This window comes from Chiloscyllium plagiosum, chromosome 6, assembly GCF_004010195.1.
Source record: "Chiloscyllium plagiosum isolate BGI_BamShark_2017 chromosome 6, ASM401019v2, whole genome shotgun sequence".
NCBI lineage: Eukaryota > Metazoa > Chordata > Chondrichthyes > Orectolobiformes > Hemiscylliidae > Chiloscyllium > Chiloscyllium plagiosum.
In genome coordinates, this window is record NC_057715.1 from 98,680,418 (window position 1) to 98,701,616 (window position 21,199).

The following is a 21,199-nucleotide window of genomic DNA, read 5'->3' on the forward strand; positions in this document are numbered from 1 at the left end:
ATAGGAAGGGGATGGAGGGATACGGATCCTGTAAGTGAAGACAGTTTTACTATGGAAGGGCAAAATGTGTCAATGCAGGCTTGGAGGGCTGAAGGGAAGTTCCTGGGCTGTATTATTTTGTTCTTTATAGCTAAGTGCCCTAATTTTAATAGAAATGCCTTGCAAACAATAGGTCATGGAAACAGGCCCTTTGGCCCAAGAAGTCCACACCGACCCATTCCCCTACATTTACCCCTTCACCTAACACTACAGGCAATTTAGCATAGCCAATTCACCTAACCTGCACGTCTTTGGACTGTGGGAGGAAACCCACGCAGACACAGGGAGAATGTGCAAACTTCACACAGTCAGTTGCCTGAGGCGGGAATTGAACCCAGGTCTCTGGCGCTGTGAGGCAGCAGTGCCGCCCACATATCTTCATATGCTTATTTAAAAGTTTGCCAAAATTCAATCTGATCCATTACAGCCTTTCCTGTTCAGCCAAATTTGGGATTGTGGAATGGACTTCTATATCCTTCAATCCATTAAACTTGCTGTGGCATGTGACCATACTCAATCATCCACATCAATGCGTCCTTCGCCCCGCCCCCCCCACATTATTCCCATGTTCTTTAATATAAATGGTATTTAGAAGTCTGTCAATTTCTATTTTAAACAAACTCAAATAACTGAGGCCTGCAGCCTTTTGGGTAAGAGAATTTCAACAATTCACAAACCTTCGAGTTAAAAGTTCTCTTCACCTCCGTCTTGAGTGGCCAAATCCTTTTCTGATATTGTGTTCCCCCGTCTATTCCTTTAGGTATTTTGTAGGTTTCAATTAAATCGCCCCTCATTCTTTAAAACTTTAGAGAACTCAGGCCAGGTTTTGCCAATATCTTTTCATAAGCCCTGCCATCCTGTGAACATGTCTGGTGAATTTTCATTGCATTCCTTCAATAGCAATAATAGCCTTCCTTAGCTAAGGGGACCAAATCTGCTCGTTAATCCAGGTGCTGTCTGTCTGGTATTTTATACAACTGAAGTAATACTTTACCATTCCTGTACTCTCATTGTTTTGTGATGAATACTTAACATAATATTAGCTACCTGTATTGCTTGCTGCATTTGTATGTTAGGCTTCTTTGATTTATTAATAAGGATGCTTAGGTCACTGAACATTTACCCTGTTCTCTTACTATTTAAGACTTTGTACATCTGATCTTCCTACCAAAAGCACAACATTTTTCTACATTACATTCCTCTGCCATGTTCTTGCTCACTCACTCAGTCCAAATTCTTTTGAAACTCCCATTCCCACCTAGCTTTGTGTCATCTGCAAACTTGGAAAATATTACATTGGTTCCTATCTCCAATTCATTGATGTGTTCTGAACATTTGAGCCCCCATGTCTGGATCCTTGTGGTACCTTGCTAGTTGCAGCCTATCAATGTGAGAATGACCTGTTTATTCTTACTGTTCTCTGCCTTTTCTCCCTAACCCATGCCAGTATAATACCTCAACACCCATGCTTTAATTTTGCTAAACAATCTTCTGTGGGGCCCTTTATCAAATTCTACAAGTTAAAGTATACTTTTTCCACTAACTACTCTTCATTAAACGCTGTGAATTCTGTTGATATCCTCAAAGGTGCCCATTTTGTCCAACATGATTTCCCCTTCACTCATCCATGCTGACTATATAAATTACATCATTAATACAAATGTCACTTATCATGTCCTTCATAATATATTCTAGCATTTTTCCTACTATTACTGTAAATCTGACAAGTCTGTAATTCCACATTTTCTCTCTCCCTTCTAAAAACTTTAAGTTACTTTGATATCTTTCAATTTGCAGGTAGCTCTCACAATCTATAGCATTTTGGAAGATGATCACCAATACACTCACTATTTCCACAGCTACCTCTTTCAATATGTTGTGTTGTGGAATATTAGACCACTTACCAACTTCAATACCATTCATCAACTCAACCTTCCCAGACATACTAAATTCCTTATATTTTGCATTTTCCCAGGTTCTTTAAATCTCTAATTCTGGGAGATATATTGTATCTTCCTCAGTGAAGATACTAAGTAATGATTTGGTTTCTCTGCCATATCTGTATTCTCCATTATAAATTCTTCTAACCCTGTTTGTTTGTCTGTCTTAGCCAGATGTTTCTTTTTCATGCATCAATAGAAACTTGTATACTTCATTCAAATGTCTTTTGCAGGTTTACATTTATACTCTGTTCCCTTTATTAGTTTCTTGGTCCTCCTTTGTTATATTCTAAAGTCCTTCAACTACTTCGGTTTGTTGCTATTTCTAGCACTTTATAGGCCTCCTTTTAATCTTATGCAGGTTTTAACTTTTTATTTGTCCTGAATTTATGAACCACTGCATTGCAGTGTTATACATCAGAACCACCTCATGCTCTGCATGCAAAACAACTGGATGCTGCTTCCCATCTGAAATAGAACTGTTCATTATGCCTGTTTTTTTTCATGTCCAGCTAATTGGAATGGCCATTCCTTTCTCAATAAAATGATGCTGAAGCCTCATTTGTGTTAGCACATTAAAATCATATGCCTAATAACTTTTTTATTTGCCATGACTGAATTGCCAATTAGCCACATGTGACACTGGCTAATGTCTATCGGCACCATAATTACAAAAGTTCCATAAATCCTTTGGTTGTGTTGAGGCTTTGATAGCATCCAGGAAATGATACACTGAAATACATTAAACAAAATAAGAATGCTTATGTAAGAAGCATGTGACATGGCGGCCTTACAAGAGTAAGTCTGCATCTGCAAGCAGTGAGACCTGGATAACAATCCAGCTTGAGTTAATACATGGTAAGTGTCATTCACACCATAATTGCTAGACAATGACCAATAGAATATCACTCCTTAACGGTCAACAGTATTATCATTACTGAATTCCCTGCCATCAACATTCTGGGGTTGTTATTGACTAGGAATTTAGTTGCTTAAAAATGTATTGCTGGAAAAGTGCAGCAGGTCAGGCTGCATCAAAGGAGAAGGAGAATCGAAGTTTTGGGCATAAGCTCTTCTTCAGGAAACGTCGATTCTCCTTCTCCTTTGATGCTGCCTGACCTGCTGCGCTTTTCCAGCAACACATTTTTGAGCTCTGATCCCCAGCATCTGCAGTCCTCACTTTCACCTAGGAATTTAGTTGATCAGCTACAAGAAAAAGTCCAGGTATTCTGTGACAAATTAGGGGTAGGGCAATAGTGTAATGGTATTGTCACTAAACTAGTAAGCCAGATACCTAGGTAGTGCTTGGAGAACCCAGGTTCCGGCCCCTCCATGGCAGTTAGTGGAATTTGAAGTCATCGAAATCTGGAATTAAGTGTCTAATGTTACCCATGGAACCACTGTCAATTGTCATTTTTTTTAAAACCCATCTTGTTCACTAATGTCCTTTAGGAAAGGATTACTGCCACCCTTACTTGGTCTGACCTTAGTTGGCTTTTACTTACCTTCTGAAATGGCCCACCAAATCATTCAGTTGTATCAAATACTAATAAAGATCCAAGAAAGGAATGAAACTGAATGCACCACCTGGCCTTGTCTAAGACACTGGAAATAACAGCAGCAAACTCAGCTCTGTCAACCCTGTAAATTCCTCCTGACCAACATCTCGGGACTTGTGCTAAAACTGGGAGAGCAATACTAGTCTAGTGATGATACCACTATGCCAACATCTCCCCTATCGCTAATCTTATTTATTTTATGCCAATTTGTTTTTGGCTTAAGTAGCATTTACATCACATTTCCAGTATCCAGGGCTAATCCTGTGTTGGAGAGGCCTAGAAAATTTCTGTTAGTGCCTCTGCTATTTGAATTAGGTTTATTGTTGAATATACTCACATGGAGTACAGTGAAAAGTTTACAAGTCACCAGTTATGGCATCATTTTAGTACAAAGGTACCTAGATATGGAACATTGGTCTGAAGCAGAAAAATAAAACAGTTAAAATGTTTAGCATTACAATCCTTCTTCATAAAAAGTAGAAAACCAAAAAACACAGTTAACAATCCAACATCACAGTCTGCTCTGTTCTATTTCCTCCCCACTATTTGGAGATCTATAATAAATACCCAACAAGGTCACCACTCCCTTCCTGTTTCTCACCAACCATGTAGATTCTAATTCAGAAACTGCATCTCATTCAAGGGTTACCTTTGACTAAGACTGCTACATCTCCTTCCTTTCTCCCACCACCAACACAACCCCAACTCCACTACACTATCTTTCAGCCCCGAGATTCATTCCATTTCTGCTCAGATGAAGCCCATCTTTTCTGAACAGCTCTCTCCTTTCCCAAAAGTGTTCCCAATGTCTCAAAAATCTAAACTCCTCCCTTCTCCATGATCCCTTACACCATGTATTTACCTCCCTGACCTGCCTTTGGCTAAATGGTGAAGGTCTGAGATTACTACCCTGGAGGTCATATGTTTCAGTCAATTCCCTAACTCCTGAAACTGATCCTGAAACATCTCCAAGCTGTCCCTCCCAAGGAACCACAACCACTGGATGTTCACCCTCCCTTTCCAGAAGTTTATCCAACTGTCCCGTTATGTTGAACCTTTGCACCCAGGAGGCATCAGACCATATGTGACTCATAATCCTGGCTGGAAACTAGACTCTCTATCCCTCAAACTACAGAATCACCTTTCTAATCTGCCTACTAGCTTCTTGCTGTTTTCCCAGACTAGCCTTGGGCACCATGATATTGTGGTGTTCCCTGGAGTCATTATCCCTGACTCAATTGTATTGCTCAGTAAATAGGCATCTAAAATCTCATACCTGTTAGACAGCTTCAAGAAGTCCTGGGTTTCCCCAACCATCTGTCTTTTTTCCTTTCAGTAAATAGTCACCTATTCTCCTGTCATCTCTACCCCTCCCCCTGCCTGCCTAACACAATGTGGAGTGGCTACTGTTCCAGAAACCTCTCCTTGTGTAGCACACAATGAAGAAACACTGCTCCAAATCAGTCTCATGTTGTTCAAGGACCTGTCCTGTCTAGCACTTCGTGCAAATGTGACTGCCCTGGTTGTCTTGTGGATCCAAAACCCCTCACATTTTAAACACTGCACATATTACAAGATTTTCCAGAGTCCCGTCCTTTGAAACCAGGTGCTCTGTGATCCCCATCTCAGTTGTGGTGAGCAAGCCATCTTCTCCCAAAATCCTCCTCAGTCACTTCTCACTGCCACTCACTGTTGGATGCTCTTCTTCCTGTTGAGAATCGGGTCCTCTGTCATCCCCTCATTGGCATTTGTTTTTGACAATCAAAGTTGAGCTGTGATTTGGAGATGCTGGTGTTGGTTGTACAAAGTTAAAAATCACGCAACACCAGATTATAGTCCAACAGGTTTAACTGGAAACACACTAGCTTTCGGAGCGACGCTCCTTGAAGGACTATAACCTGGTGTTGTGTGATTTTTAAAGTTGAGTTATTTCCACTCCCTGCTTAGATATTAACACTTTAGCCAGAAGAGGGCAGTAAATATGCAATTTATAACAAGAGCAGTCCTTTGTAGGTGAACATCTAAATGGTCAGCAGAACAGATCCTTCCATGAATATTAATGTGATTACAATGATGCAGTACAGACGAGGATCAAGCATAGGTGCCTGTGATGAAATAATGCTGCAGAATATTGAAGTTTTCTACAAGAGAGCATCAACATCTCAGTGGCCCACACTGCAGCTGTATAAGGAAAGTCCACAGCAATTAACGTCAGTAAGAAAGTAAAGAGTGCAAGGAACAACAATATGGTACTCTAACTGTGCTATCGTTTTGCTATGAAGTATGTTAAATCTGCATCCTTTTCACCAATATAACAGCACAGGGTTGCATCCTAAGGTTAGTGAAAAAAGATAGTATTATTTATTTAATCGTCAATTAAGAGAAGATAGTTGTGGAGAAGGGAGAAACACAAGTGCAATGGGGAAAGAACCTTAATCCTGAGGCCTAGATCTGTGCAGTCTGCAAAGTTTATCATATAAATCTGTTCTCTGTCAGGTATTTTATAGTTAGGCTGGTAATAGAACATTTATAAAAAGTGTGGCATTCTACTTTAAAAATGGTTGGGGCAGTGCAACTGTTCTACATTTCTTCAATGTCAGGAAACGTAGATTTAGGCAATGTCGTCTTAATCTAATGACTGAAAAAAATCAGTTTTGTTGGAATAATATTTTACATTATAAATATGTTTTCAGCAGTAAAGATTTCTTAAAATAGTTTACAAATTATTAATTGTAAAGTTACTTCATCAATTACATTGGCTGAATATTGTGGTTTATAACATATCTATATCATTTTAATTAAGTTATTGGATCACATAAACTTCTTGAAAAGCCAAATTAATGGGTTTTGCAACATGGTACACTAGAGTTAAAAAAATACTGGCTAAATAATGCTCTAGAGTCTTCTTTCAGGCTACAGCAATGAAAAAAACTGTGTGAAAATAGTGATTTAAAAGGAAATAAAATACTACTGGGTAGCACAATGAAAGGTATGTGATTTACAAATACATTAATACTTTTAGAGTTTGGATTTCAACCAGTGACCTATGAGTGTTGGGCACATTTTTGAAGAATTTGGAAAAAAATCATCAGAGAGAGCCCTTGCCAGAACAATGACCTAATTCAGTATGTGTCAGAAAGCAGGGATGCCCAGAGTGCTAATGAAAGATTATTAGTACTTGGATTTTGACAGTGTATGTAAATATTGAGGGTCATTAGTCTGTTTTTGGTTCAGGAAAATCAAGGTAACAGCTAAAGAAATCCAGAGATTAGAGTTTTTGAACAGGTTTTGGAGAATGTGCAATTAGGATCAAAAACGTACCATAGTTTTGTTCCTACAAAGAAGTGTCGGAGAGTCCAGGGAGCTCAACTACCTTGGTGTAAAAGCTTAGTTTGTGTGAATTCCAGAACAGGGGAGTGTTTAGTTCAAAATCTGCAGTTTATAGAAAGTTGCAGAAGCTTAAACTCTTAGTTTTGTGAGTGTTCATGTAAGAAGACTTTATACTTACGCGAATCAGTTCAGTTGAACTTAAACATTTGAGATATGGGGTAATCTTTCTAGAATTGAATTTCTGTGAAATGATGGTGTTTGGAAGTAGATCGAAGATATTTAAGATTTTTCTAAACTATTTTCTGTACTTCTTTCATTGTGGTGCACAAGGAAGCCATTTTGCCCATCATGCTTTCACCAGTTCTATCACCTCTCCTGCTTTTCCCCATAACCCAGCAAACTTTTCTATCCAAATATTCATCCAATGCCCTCTTGAATGTCTTGGTTGAACCAGACTCCACCACATTTCCTAACAACTGGCTGTGAAAAAGCTTTTCTCACATCACCTTTGCTTCATTTGCACAGCTGTTTAAATTTATGCCCTCTCATTCTTGTTTTCTGTTACATTATAGGAAAGATGTGAATGTATTGGGGACTGGCAAAAGCTGTATTCTGTCCAGTTCATGCATGGATTTGAAACATCTGTCAAATCTGCCCTCAGCCACCTTCTTTTCATGAGAAACAACCCCACCTTCTTCAATCTATTTTGACAGGCTCTTGTGATACCTCTGAGCCAGGAGGCCTGGGTTCAATTCCCACCTGCTGTGTCATAATATCTCTGAAAGGTTGATTAGAAAATATACATTCTCAAAACTGAAGTTTCTCATTCCTGGAATCATTCTTGTAAATCGTTTCTGCACTCTCCTCAGTGCTTTCACATCTTTCCTAGGATGTGGCACCCACAACTGTATCCAATACTTCAGCTGAGGTCTAACAGTGTTTCGTACAGGGTCAACATTATCTCCTTGCTCCTGTCTATGCCCTTATTAATAAAGTCAAGAATACTGTATACTTTATTCTCTGCTCCCTCCACCCATGCTGTCACTTTCAATGGTCTGTGCAAATATACACTCAGGTCCCTCAGCTTCAGCTTTAGAACTGTATAACCTATTTTGTATTGTATTTCAATGTTCTTCCAAGCAAAGTGCATCACTTCTTACTTATCTGCACTGAATCTCATCTGCAATCTATCTGCCCACTCCACTATTTTGTCAACATCCATTTTGGGTTCCACACTCACAGTTCTCCTCACAGTTTACAATTCATCCAACTTTTATGTCATCTGCAATCGTTGAAATTGTCCCTGGCAGGCAGATTGCAGATTACCAGGAAAAACAAGGGACCTAATACTGACCCCTGGCGGATTTCTGTGCGAACCCTCCCCCAGCCTAAAAAATATCCATTGATTACTTTCCATTTCTTATCACTCAGCCAATTTTGTATCAGTGTTGCTACTGTCCTATGACCTATAACTTTCCTCACAAGTCTGTTGAGTGACACTGTATTAAATGCCTTCTGGAAATCCATAGATAGGACATCAACTGTGTGACCCTCATCAATCCTTACAGTTACCTTTTCAAAAAACTCCAGCTAGTTGGTTAAACACAATTTCTCTTTTGAAATCCATGCTGACTCTCCATAAACAACTGTCATTTTTCCTTGTGCTTACTAATTCTATCATACATAATTATTTCCAGAAGTTTCCTCCACCAACAAAGTTAAATGAACTGGTCTGTATTGCTGGAATTATCTTTACAACCTTTTTTGAACAAGGCAATAATATTTGTAATTGTCCAGTCTTCTGGCAACTCCCGAGTCCAGGGAAGACTGTAAGATTATGGCCTGTGCCCATACAATTCCTACTCTTGCTTCCTTCAAAATTCTTGGATGAATTCTCATCTGAACCCAGTACCTTGTCAACTTTAATTACCAACAATCTATCCAAAACTTATTCCTTATTAATTTGGAACTTTTCTGGTGACAGAATTTCCTCCTCTATCACCATAGCCTGGGTAGCACCCTTTTCTTTTGTAAAGACAGATGCAAAGTGTTCATTTAACACCTCAGCCAGAACCCCCTGCCTCCGTGTCTAAATCCCCTTTTGGATCTCTCATTGGCCCTACTCCTCCTTTAACCACTCTCTTACCATTTGAATGCTGAGAGAAGAATTTATGATTTCCCTTTGGGTTATCTGGTAAACATTCCTCATTCTGCCTCTTTGCACCTCTTATTTGTTTTTGTATCCGCCAAGTAAACCTTTGGTGTTTCTGTTGATATTGATTCCTTACTTTTTACTTATTTCTTCTTTTGTAATAAAGAAGAAATTTCTTCTCTGTCATTAAATAATGTCTTCCAGCCACGTGTGACTGTGTTGCTGTAAATGACCACCAGTTTAAAACAAAATGATGCATCAAGCCTCATTTCATTCTGGGATCTGACTTGTTCAGTGGTATGGAATCATAACAACAGTTGTGTAATGCTTTGGAGGAATATTGTCTCTTTTACATTCTTTCTACATTTTCATGTTCCAAACTGCACTTCAGAATAACTAACACCTGCCACCCCCAAGGATGCGTCAACATTAAGTTCCACTCATACCATGAGTAACAATGGTGGAAAGTACTCTCTTTTCACTATGTGACTAGAATAGAAGTTAACTGATAGTAAATCATTTATATTTCATGGAAAACATGAGTTAAATGTAAATTTGTAATTTTTAAATTGCTGTCGTGAGTCACAAAGCTCACTTGGGTGGCATTGTGCAATTCTATGAGCAATATAGCTTCAACCAGCTAGTTACTTTCAAATTGGAAAATTATAACAAAAAAGTGCTGATCTCCATTTTATAATGTTTAACCCTTGCCTCAAGTTCAGGATGTGGAACTTCAGTTTCAGACGGAACGTTTAGGAAGATTGGAACACAACTACTAGAAAAAGCTTTGAGATCCAGTTGTTGGTTCAAATATAAATTAATTCAATTCTGTGTGAAGATTTTTAAACGTTGTATAAAATCAAGTAGATAAATACTTACATCTTATTCTAACCACTGAACATTTGGACATCATGATCTGATCACACAGTGTCAGCTTGAATTGGTAATTTAATGTCTAATGAACCTAGATGAGTTCTTTGAGGAGGTAGTCATGTGCTTCATTTTGAGAGAGCAAGAGTAGTTTTTTATTTGTCATTTCTACCATATACAACTGATACAGTAAAAATGAGACAGTGGTCCTCCAGGACCGAGGGTGCTGCATGGGCAGCACAGATTGCACACTCATACACGGCATAAAGTGCAGAAGTGCAAAACACACAAGTTACAGTGTAATAGAAGAATGATGAATAATAGACATTTTTCCAGCAGTAATTCAAAGTCATGCAAAGAATTTCAGATGGGAAAGAATGCGATCATACTGTGTCAAGGAGCCTGATGGCTTGGCGAAAGAAACTGTTGCACAGTATGGTTGTGAGAGACCAAATGCTCCGGTATCTTCTGCTAGATGGCAGGAGGGAATGAGTTTGAGTGAGGGGTGTGTAGGGACTTCCACAATACTGTTAGTCTTTTGGATGCAGCATGTGGTGTAAAGATCTGTAATGGAGGGAAGAGAGACCCCGATGATCTTCTCAGCTGTCCTCACTATCCATTGTATGGTCTTATGATTCAAAACGGTGCAATTCCCGAACCTGGCAGTGATGCAGCAGCTCAGGGTACTCTCAATGAACCCTCTATAGAATGTGGTGAGGATGGGGGTGGGAGGTTGGCTTTTCTCAGCCTGCGCAGAGAGTAGAGAAGTTGCTGGGCTTTTGGGGTTATGGGGCTGGTGTTGAGGGTGCAGGTGAGATTCCCCACCAGGTGTATGCCAAGAAATTTGGTGCTCTTCACGTTCTCCATGGGGGAGTCATTGATGTCCAGTGGAGAGTAGTCACTCCGTGTCCTCCTGAAGTCAACAACCATCTTTTTCGTTTTGTCCATGTTCAGCTTGTTGGCTCTGCACCAGTCCATTAGCCACTGCAACTCCTCTCTGTGTGCTGATTCATCGTTCCTGCTGATGAGATGCACTACAGTCATGTTATCAGCGAACTTGATGATGTGATTCAATCTGTACATCACTACACAGACATGTGTCAGCAGGGTGAACAGCAGTGGACTGAACACACAGCCCTGGGGGGGGCCCCTGTGCTCAGTGTGATGGTGTTGGCGATGCTGTTCCCAATCCGGGCTGACTAAGGTCTCCCAGTCAGAAAGTCCAGGATCATAAGGTAGTCTATGGATGGTGTATTTATTCAATACCAGAAGGCATGCAACAAGAGACATAAGAGACTATTAACAAAGAAATGAAAGTGCATGGATGTGGAGGCAACCTATATAGCTTGACATATTTATATTCTCAGAATCATACCTGTCAGACAATGTCCTAGACAACACCATCACCATTCCTGGATATGTACTGTTCCACCAGTAGGACAGACACAGCAGAGGTGGTGGCTCAGTGGGATACAGATGGGAGAGAGTCACCACAATCTTCATCCAGAAGTGCCAAGTTGATAATCCATCTTGGCTCCCTCCAGCAGTCTCCAGCATTACAGATACCAATCTTCAGCCACAAAAACAGAAATTGCCGGAAAAACTCAGCAGCATCTGTGGCGTAAAATCAGAGTTAACATTTTAGGTCCAGTGATCCTTCTACAATACGGTCTTTGGCCAATTCGATTCACTCCATGTGATATCAAGAAGTGATTGGAGGCATTGGATACTGCAAAGGCTTGACAATATTCCAGCAATAGTACTGAAGACTTGTGCTCTAGAACTTGCCACTCCCCCAGTCAAGCTGTTCCTGTACAATTCCAGCACTGGCATCAACCCAACAATGTGGAAAGTTGCCAGGGTATGTCCTGTAAAAAAAAGCAGGACAAATCCAACCCGGCCAATTACCGTCCCATCAACGTACTCTTGATCGTTAATAAAAAGCTGGAAGGTGTCATCAACAGTTCTATCTAGTAGCACCTGCTCAGCAGTAACCTGCTCAGTGATACTGTTTGGGTTCTGCTAGAGTGACACAGCCCCTGCCCTTATTACAGCCTTCATTCAAACTTACACAAACTTACCTCTGAATTCCAGAGGTGAGGTGAGCATGACAGGCCTTGACATTAAGGCTGCATTCAACTGAATGTGGCTTCAAGGAGCCCTAGCAAAACTGGAATCAATGGGTATCAGGGGGAAAACTCTCAGGTGGTTAGAGTCATACCTGACACATAGGAAGGTGGTCGTGGTTGTTGAGGTCAGTCATCTCAGCTCCAGGACATCCCAGCAGGAGTTTTTCAGGGTAGTATCCTGGCTCCAACCATCTTCAGCTGCTTCATTGATGACCTATCCTCTGAAGTGAGGATGTTCACCAAGGATTGCTCAACATGTAGCATGATTCGTGATTCCTCTGGTACCAGATTCCTCTCGTACTGTGATCAAAATACCACACAAATGACCATCTCCAATAAGAGACAATCTGATCACTGCCCTTTTGTCATTCAATGGTGTTACTATCATTAAACCCCCCACTACCAACATCCTTGGAGTTACCATTGACCAGAAACTCAACTTGACCCGTCATATAAACACAGTGGCTACAAGAACAGGTCAGATGCTAGGAATATTGTGATACCTAACTCACCTCCTGACTCACTCCTGACACTATCTTCAAGGCGCAAGTTAAAAATGTGATGGAACACTCCCCACTTGCCTGGATGGGTGTAGCTCCAACAGCACTCAAAAAGCTTGACACCATTCAGGACAAAGCAGCTCACTCAATTGGCACTAAGCATCCATTCCCTCCAGCACTGACCATTAGCAACAGTGCATCCCAGCTACAAGAAAGAAACTACTACAAAAATTCCCCAAAGATCATCAGATAGCACCTTCCAAACCCATGACCCACTTCCACCTCGAAGGACAAGGAAAAACCATCACCTGCAAATTCCCCTCCAAGCCACTCAGCATTCAGACTTGGAAATATATCACTGTTCCTTCATGGCTGTTGGGTCAGAATCCTGGAAATGCCTCCCTAAGGGCATTATGGGCCAGCCTACAGCATGTGGACTGCAGCGGTTCAAGAACACAGCTCACCAGCACCTTCTCAAGGACAACTCGGGGTGAACAATAAAAAATACTGACCAGCCAGCGATGTGAACGTCCCATAAGTGAATTTAAAAAAGAGCTTTCGGGAATGGCCAGAGGGCTTTGGTTAGCATGGAGCAAAGGGGTTGTATTTTATAGTTTAATCTTTATTTTTAGCTTGGTAATTGATGGAAATTTCTGGAAACATCCAACTGGCCCATTCTATGGTCAATAACAGTCATTTTAATTCCAAGAGTAATTTTAAAAATTAAACAAGCATTGCCTTTTAAAAGGAAAGAATGTAGAATCTAACTTCATGCCTTTTGGGTATGTCACTTCATAATAAGGAGAGTGCGCAGGGTGGAGATAGGGTATTCTGTGCACAGACACTGGTAGTGATTAGGCTTGCACTACCTTTTTATTGACCCTGTTCACACTGTTTCATTTATAACAATATTTTATTCTTGAAAGATGGTGGACTCCTGAAAATCTTCAGACCAATTTGGGGAGCTCGGCTCCCCAGTTGACAATCCTTGTTATTTGTAATTGTTCTATTTTATTATGGATTTCTTGAGCTAAATCACGGTGGTGGGTACAAAACACAAGCTGTGATGGATTTTTCTTAATGGACACGTCAGGGAAATAAGCTTTTGAAATGATTTCAAATATTATTAGCTTGTCTATAATAGGTTTCCTCCATTCCTGAATTCTCCAATGGAAATTACACATGGCACAAATATAAGATTAATTACAGATTTTACATGTGACCTGTTTGTTTTCCATTTGTTTGTCATTCCACCTTAAATATATATTTAGCTTTCTGGCAAAACATTTAATCAATTTAAAACTATCATGCTATCATTATTTTAAAATTTGGTATGACCCAGCAGTCATACTAATTACTCATTAGATGGTGACTTGTCAGAATCCTGCTTGTAATTCAAAACAGATCTACAAATGGTAGCAATCCAAATCAAAACCATAATGGAGTTGTATAGCACTGCTGTACAGATGCTTTTTTAATAAAACTTATGTTTCCTCTCTTTAGAGGAGAACGACTACTCAAAAAATGGAATCATAAAAAAAGTCCTATCAAATGAATCAGTATTGTAAGCAGTGTTGACTATGCCCTCTGCACTCCCCACTGGATAAGGAGGACCTTAAGCATACAAATGGGCATTGAGTGCTCTTTCTGCAGCCTTACATGCTGACTGACCAGCTGTATGATTAGATTAGATTACTTACAGTATGGAAACAGGCCCTTCGGCCCAACAAGTCCACACCGACCCGCCGAAGCGCAACCCACCCAGACCCATTCCCCTATGGCAATTTTGCATGGCCAATTCACCTAACCTGCACATTTTTGGACTGTGGGAGGAAACCAGAGCACCCGGAGGAAACCCACACAGACACAGGGAGAATGTGCAAACTCCACACAGTCAGTCGCCTGAGGCGGGAATTGAACCCGGGTCCCTGGTGCTGTGAGGCAGCAGTGCTAACCACTGAGCCACTGTGCCGCCCACCATTGTATGTTTGTATAATTTTCTGGTTTTGGTTGCCGGATATACTTTCTGTTTTCAGTTAGGTGAATGTCTTTGGTGATAAAGAGTTCCATATTATTACGGAGCACTTTAGCTAACAAAGATGAGTGCAAAAACCTGTTATCATCCAGCTCAATGTTTGTTCAGTATTCGTCATGACTTAACATTGAGCAGCATATAGGGTTAGCTGGTGTTGGATACTGCATTCATGCTGGTGATAAAAGCCTAACTGATTTACCTTATTCAGTTAGAACCGACATTTTAGCTCTAATGAAAATCACAGAACAATTAGAAATTGTAGAATTAAACTTAATTGATTAAATTAACCACATGGATTTAAAAGCAATGCAATATTCAAAAGCACAATGGAAAAGGCTTTGAGTGTGGACAGTTAAGTATCCAATAGTGTAAAACTGGTTCATCAGGTCAGACTGTGGGTTGAAGTTTTACAAAAGTGTGAATGTTGGTGAGTTTCAGAAGGATTTCTAACCGTGAGTCCCAGCAGGTTTCCACATGCACTTTTATGTTGCTCATCTCATTGGTATGCACCATGTCTCCATAGTGCCATGCACACACAATCTGAAACTCAGCAGCAGCAGCAGCAGAACGGCTCACTAGTGCCACAATCTTCCAGCATTCATTCCACTGACACCATATTCAGATCCCAGCTAAACACCAGTTTTCCAACACCACAAGCCAGGAATTCTCCTTCCCAGTTCCAGTTTGCAAAGCATTTCCAAGGGAGATGGCTCATAGAGGCAAACTGGCACCCTGTTTTGTGTACAGTGACCTGGAGGGCTTGGTTGCCAGGGTGGTGCAAAGGTGGTGCATCTTGTCTCCCCAGGGTCACCAAAGGACGCTGCCAGTCTGGTCTGTAGTTGCCACCAAGTATTTTTTATAGACTGGAGGGATGTCCAATGGTATAAGAAGATGGTTAATGACCTTCTGTGCTCCATAAGAGTAAGTGCCACCATTTTCTCTCTGTTACTTCACACTTCTTCTAACTACTACTTGCCAAAGCTCATGGACTATCCCTGCCTCTACTGCATGCAGCATCTTTCTTCACTTGTCCTCATCTATCATACTCCCCAGCCCCTTCCCCAGAATACTAACCCTCCACATCCTCTGTATTTCCTCTTCATTCACTCAGAACATGTCAACACCTTTCCTGTACCTGTGCCAGTACTAACAGGTCATGTCAGCCACATTCATCTTAACCCCTCCCCTTGTCTCTCTTTTCAGGAGAAAATGACCCACAATAAATTTGAAAAGGACAAGACATGTGCTGGGATGGCCAACATTCTTCTCCTTAGCCCCAACGAGCTCATGTAGTGACCCCGTGATCTCAATGTCCCAGCAACCATGTAAAGTTCATTGTGATGTGCTGCGTCACTCCCCCATTACTAACACGGTGAATGCATTCTTAAGATGCTCAAGCTTCTAAACTTCTTATGTTATTAGGAGACAACAGATTCCCTCTCTTGTCTTCTGTCTCCTGGAAGAGATTAGCTTCTGCAGCCCTCTCCTCTATCTCTGAGGAAGAAGTCAGTGGTGACTCAAAGGAAGTACCGACAAAGCTATTTGACTGCTTTTCAGATGGACCTTATGTTTCAGCTATAATAAAAACTTTGGATAAATGTAAAATTAGACTCCCAGAACTCTATAAATAAATAAATTAAATAAGTTGATCAGATGTACTTAAAATCAGCTCTCTCAGAGGGTAATGAATCCAAGGAATTCTTTAACATGGAGGTCTGGAGAGCATGTGTTCTTAAGTCATAGAGTCATAGATTCACACAGCAGGGAAACAGACCCTTTGGTCCAGCCAGTCCATGTTGAACATAATCCCAAACTAAACTAGTCCCACCTACCTGCTCCTGGCCCATATCCCTCCAAACCTGTCCTATGAATGTACTGCTTCAAATGTCTTTTAAATGTAATTGTACCCACATCAACCACTTCCTCAGGAAGTTCATTCCGCACCCGAACCACCCTCTGTGTAAAATATTTGTCCTTCCTGTCTTTTTAAACCTCTCTTCTCTCACATTAAAAATGTGCCCACTAGTGTTGAAATCGCCCATCCTAACGAAAAGACACCTACCATTAACTCCATCTATGCCTCTCATTATTTTATAAACTTCTATCAAGTCACCTGTCAACTTCTCTCGCTCTAAGGAAACATGGTCCTAGCCTATCCTCCTTTTCTTTATAACTCAAACCTTCCATACCTGGCAACATCCTGGTAAATCTCTTCTGAACCCTCTTCAGCTTAATAATATCCTTCCTATGATTGGGTTCCCAGAACTGGATACACTATTCCAGAAGAGGCCTCACCAATGTCCTGTACAACCTCAACATGACTTCCCAGTTCCTATACTCAAAGGTCTGAGCATTAAATGCCTTTTTAATCACCCTATCTATATGTGTCACAAACTTCAAAGAATTATGTATCTGAACTCCTGGTTCCCTTTGCTCTCCAACACTACCCAAAGCCTGACCATTAATTGTATAAACCCTACCTTTGTTTGTTGCACCAAAATGCAATGCTTCACATTTATTCAGATTGAACTCCATTTGCCATTTTTTAGCCCATTGACCCATTTGATCAAAATCCCTTTGTAATCTGAGAAAACCTTTTTCACTGTCTACTATGTGACCAATTTTGGTGTCAAACGCAAACTTACTAACCATGCCTTCTATATTCTCATCCAAATCATTTACATAAATGTCAAACAAAATATGTTCAAAGCTGAGATAGACATTCTTTGCCTATCGTAGCATAACATCTTGTCATGTTTGAATGTGGCATCATTAAACACTGTGAAGCCTTCCAAGTATTCTTAATGCTAACTTGTATTACAAAACAGGAAGAGCGAGGACAGAACAATGCAAAAAGCTGCATTTTGTTTGGCACTAAACAGAGGCTGTTTGCCATTCCAGCATTAACACATTTGCTGTTAATGAATGATGATTTCACCCAACTCAGTTCCATTCAAAGTGGTTGTTAAATAAGTCCTATCTGGCTTGTTGCGGCTGATGCATCATGGTGAAGGTGATGCTCCTCCTGCAGAACATTCTCGTCTTCCTCCTCAGAGGAATTCTGCTTTGCACATAGCTTCTCATCACCTTCCCTTTTGCTGGCTGCAGTTGACTAGTGCACAGCGATAGGGTTAAGGTTTGGATTATGGTCAGGGCATGGGTATAACCTAGGGTAAGGTTATGTGGCTCACCCTGTCTATAGAGTACTACAAGGTAACTCCAGATCAGTCCAAGTATGAGAACCTCAACTCAATTCAACTCAACCTCAACCTCTATCTTGTCTGTCCGACAGTGGCCCTGCTTGCAGCATTGTATCCGTGTTGGGATTCAGTCAAGTGTATGTGCAATGGAATCATCAGTCATGAATGGAGAAGATTGCTTTTGTCCACAGCATTCATCCTTGTAAGGCACTCAGCCCTTGGAATAAAGCAGGAACCTCAGAATTATTAAGACGATAGCCATCATGGCAACTTACAACTTGCTTGGCACAGATCTCTAAGGTTTGGTACCAATGGTCAGAAACAAGTTAGACAATGATTGAATGAAATCCTTTCCTATTAATGATCTTAATCATATTATGACATGGAGCTTTCAACACTTCATCTATACTGTCTATTGTGCCCTGCACCCTTAATGCTCCAGCAGATGACACTATTACGTTATGATGTTCCCAGCTGTCCTCATTCAGTGGTGGCACTTGCATTGTTCATTTGGATGACATGACATTGAAGCATCCTACATTTTCTTTGCATCCTAAGGGACCTTCTGTGGCAAATTCATCAACTGGAGGTTGGTTGGCGATCCCAGAGGTTGCTGCTGGTCATCCTGGTCTTGCAATGCATCTGTTCTCCCTCAATTCCTGTGGCTGTTTATAGGCACCGGCCACAATGTCAATAGCACCTGCCATGCCTGCATCCATTGGTTATGGTTCCAATCAGCTTATGTGGCAAATATCAGAAACCAAGCAGCATGTTAGTAATGTGATCAGTCAGTAGTTGCAACACACAAAAATGATAACTTATATAGAAGCTTGATATGTTGGCACATGGTGTTTTCCAAGAAGGAGGATCACATTGGATGGAACCAGATGGACCTTTAATGTAATAGGCCTTATTCAGGAGGAATTTGTAGTTGTGGGAGGATCAATGACACATTCTTCCCTGAACCCCAACACCAAAGTAACCCAAGAAAGGCAGCTTTGTGTTTAAGAGAAGTACATTCAGGAGGTGGTGGTTTTGTGGTCATGTCACTGGACTCTGTTCTGCAGACATGAGTTTGATTAGGTAGATGGTGAAATTTGAACTCAACAAAAATCACGAATGAAGAAAAATCTAGCCTAGGTAAGGATAGGTAAAGACCGAGTAAGGTCAGTCAATTTCCTCCCTGAAAGGCAGTGGTGAATCAGATGGGATGTTTTTTTGCTTATGTGGTTGCCATTAGGCCCATATTACCAGAATATTAAACTGGGGTTCATTTCCACTACATCACCACCTCCCCACATACAGTGTGCTTTTCACTGAAGTTGCGGACACATGCTATAGATGTGATAATGAGATAACATAATGCCATACAGCAACATGTCCTCCCTCTTGACTGATCACAGAATTTGTGTACAAGGAGGCCATTTGGCCCATCAGATTTGCACCAGTTCTCTGAACAGTTTAGCCTCATGCTAATCTCCTGCCTTTTTCCCAAGCCCTGTACATTATTTCTAGTTAAATAAACATCCAATGCCCTCTTAAATAATTCAGTTGAATCTGCCTCAACTATGCTGTTGGGCCGTGCATTACAGATCCTAAATGCTTGTTGCTTGAAAACATTTTTTTCTCCATATCATGTAGGAGCAGAAATAAGCCATTTGGCTCATTGAGTCTACTCTGCCATTCAATTAGATTATGGCCAATCTAATAATCCTCAGCTTTCTGCCTTTTCCCTATAACCTTTGATTCCCTTCCTGATTAAAGTCTATTTATTTCAGCCTTGAACATACTTAACAACCCAATCTCTACAAGCCTTTGTAGTAAATAATTCTATGGATTCACTATCCTCTGAGAGAAGAAATTCCTTCTCATCTCTGTCTCAAATGGGCAAACCGTTCCTCTGCGATCATACTCTCTGGTCCTAGGCTCTCCTACAAGGAAAAACGTTCCCTCCATATATACTCTATCAAGCCCCCTAAGAATCTTGTATGTTACAATAAGGTCATTTCTCATTCATCTAAATTCCAATGAATACAGGCCCAACCTGCTCAACCTCTCCTCATGAGACAGTCCCTCCATGTTTTACACATCAGCAAAGTGAACCTTGTCTGGACTGCCTTCAGTATGGGTATATATTAGACAAGGTGCCACAACTGTTCTCAGCTCATGTTTACCTTTTCAGCAAAACACTTTAAAACTGTGTCCTCTAGTTTATGAGTGGGAATAGTTTCTACTAATCCATTGCTTCTTGAATGCTCATGGTTTCAAAATATTTCTATTAAATTTTTAAATTCAGTCCTGGGACAAGGCTGTCACTGGCTGTGCCAACATTTACTGCCTGTTTCAAATTGCTCTGGAGAAGTGGTAGAGAGCTGCTTCTTGAACTGTGTTGTGGGTACACCCACAATGATGTTGTTGGGGGTGGAGAGGGGGTGCAAATCTCTTCTTACTTTCTCTTTCCCAGGGAAAACAGTCCCAACCTCTCGATTATTTCCTTTTAACTGAAATGTCTCATCCCTGGTATGATTCTTTTACACCTCTTCTGTAATCTTTCCAATTCATCCATATCCTTCCTATAGTGTGGATACTCCAGCTGAGGTCTAATCATTGTATAGGTTCATCATAATGTTCCTGCTGCTATTGATGAAGTCTGGAGTGCCAAGTACTGATCATTGCTGACAAACACAACAAGCTGCCTGGCTTTCCATCTGCAACAAAACACGTGGCAAGACAGAACCACAGTGCACCTGTAAGTTATGAATGAAGCAGCAATGCTCTAAAAATCAAGGAAAGGCAAGACAGGGATGCTGTGAGTATCCAGGTAAATGCAAATTGAGTCCTAAGAAGATAATGTTGGTCAGGAGCTGCTCAGCAGCTTGTGAACTCAAGTTACCTGAGCCCCAGCCACTTTCAACTAGTTCAAATCAGGTCAGCTCAGAGGAAAACAAGGGAAGTAACATAAGGTAGAAGTCCTTATTTTGTGGGAGAGTAATGAGGTAACGTTAATGGTGTCCTTGGGCTGGAGATTATGATGAAAAGACACAGGCTTGCCAGATGAGCCAGAATCAACAAAAGTAAGACACCTCAGTTTGTGAAGATAAAAAGAAAGGATAAAAATGAAGGATTTTGGGTGTGCCAGCAACAAAAATGCCAGAGATCAACCTTCACCGAAGTGGAGGACCTTACGCCTGGAAGCACGGTGATTATATCAATGAACTGAGGGATCACCTGGCCAACGTGAGCTACTGTTTTCAAGTCTTTATTTTCGTTGACTGGTCAGGGAAGACCAGAGAAACCTATTGGTTGTGCACATAGATTTTAGTCTTGTATGAATTGCTTGCCTGCTTTTAACCCTTTCTTAACCAAACTGTGTGAATTGTATTTCTATTTTAACTAACCAATGATTGTTCATTGATACAGACTTGACATTTTTCTTCTTTGTGCC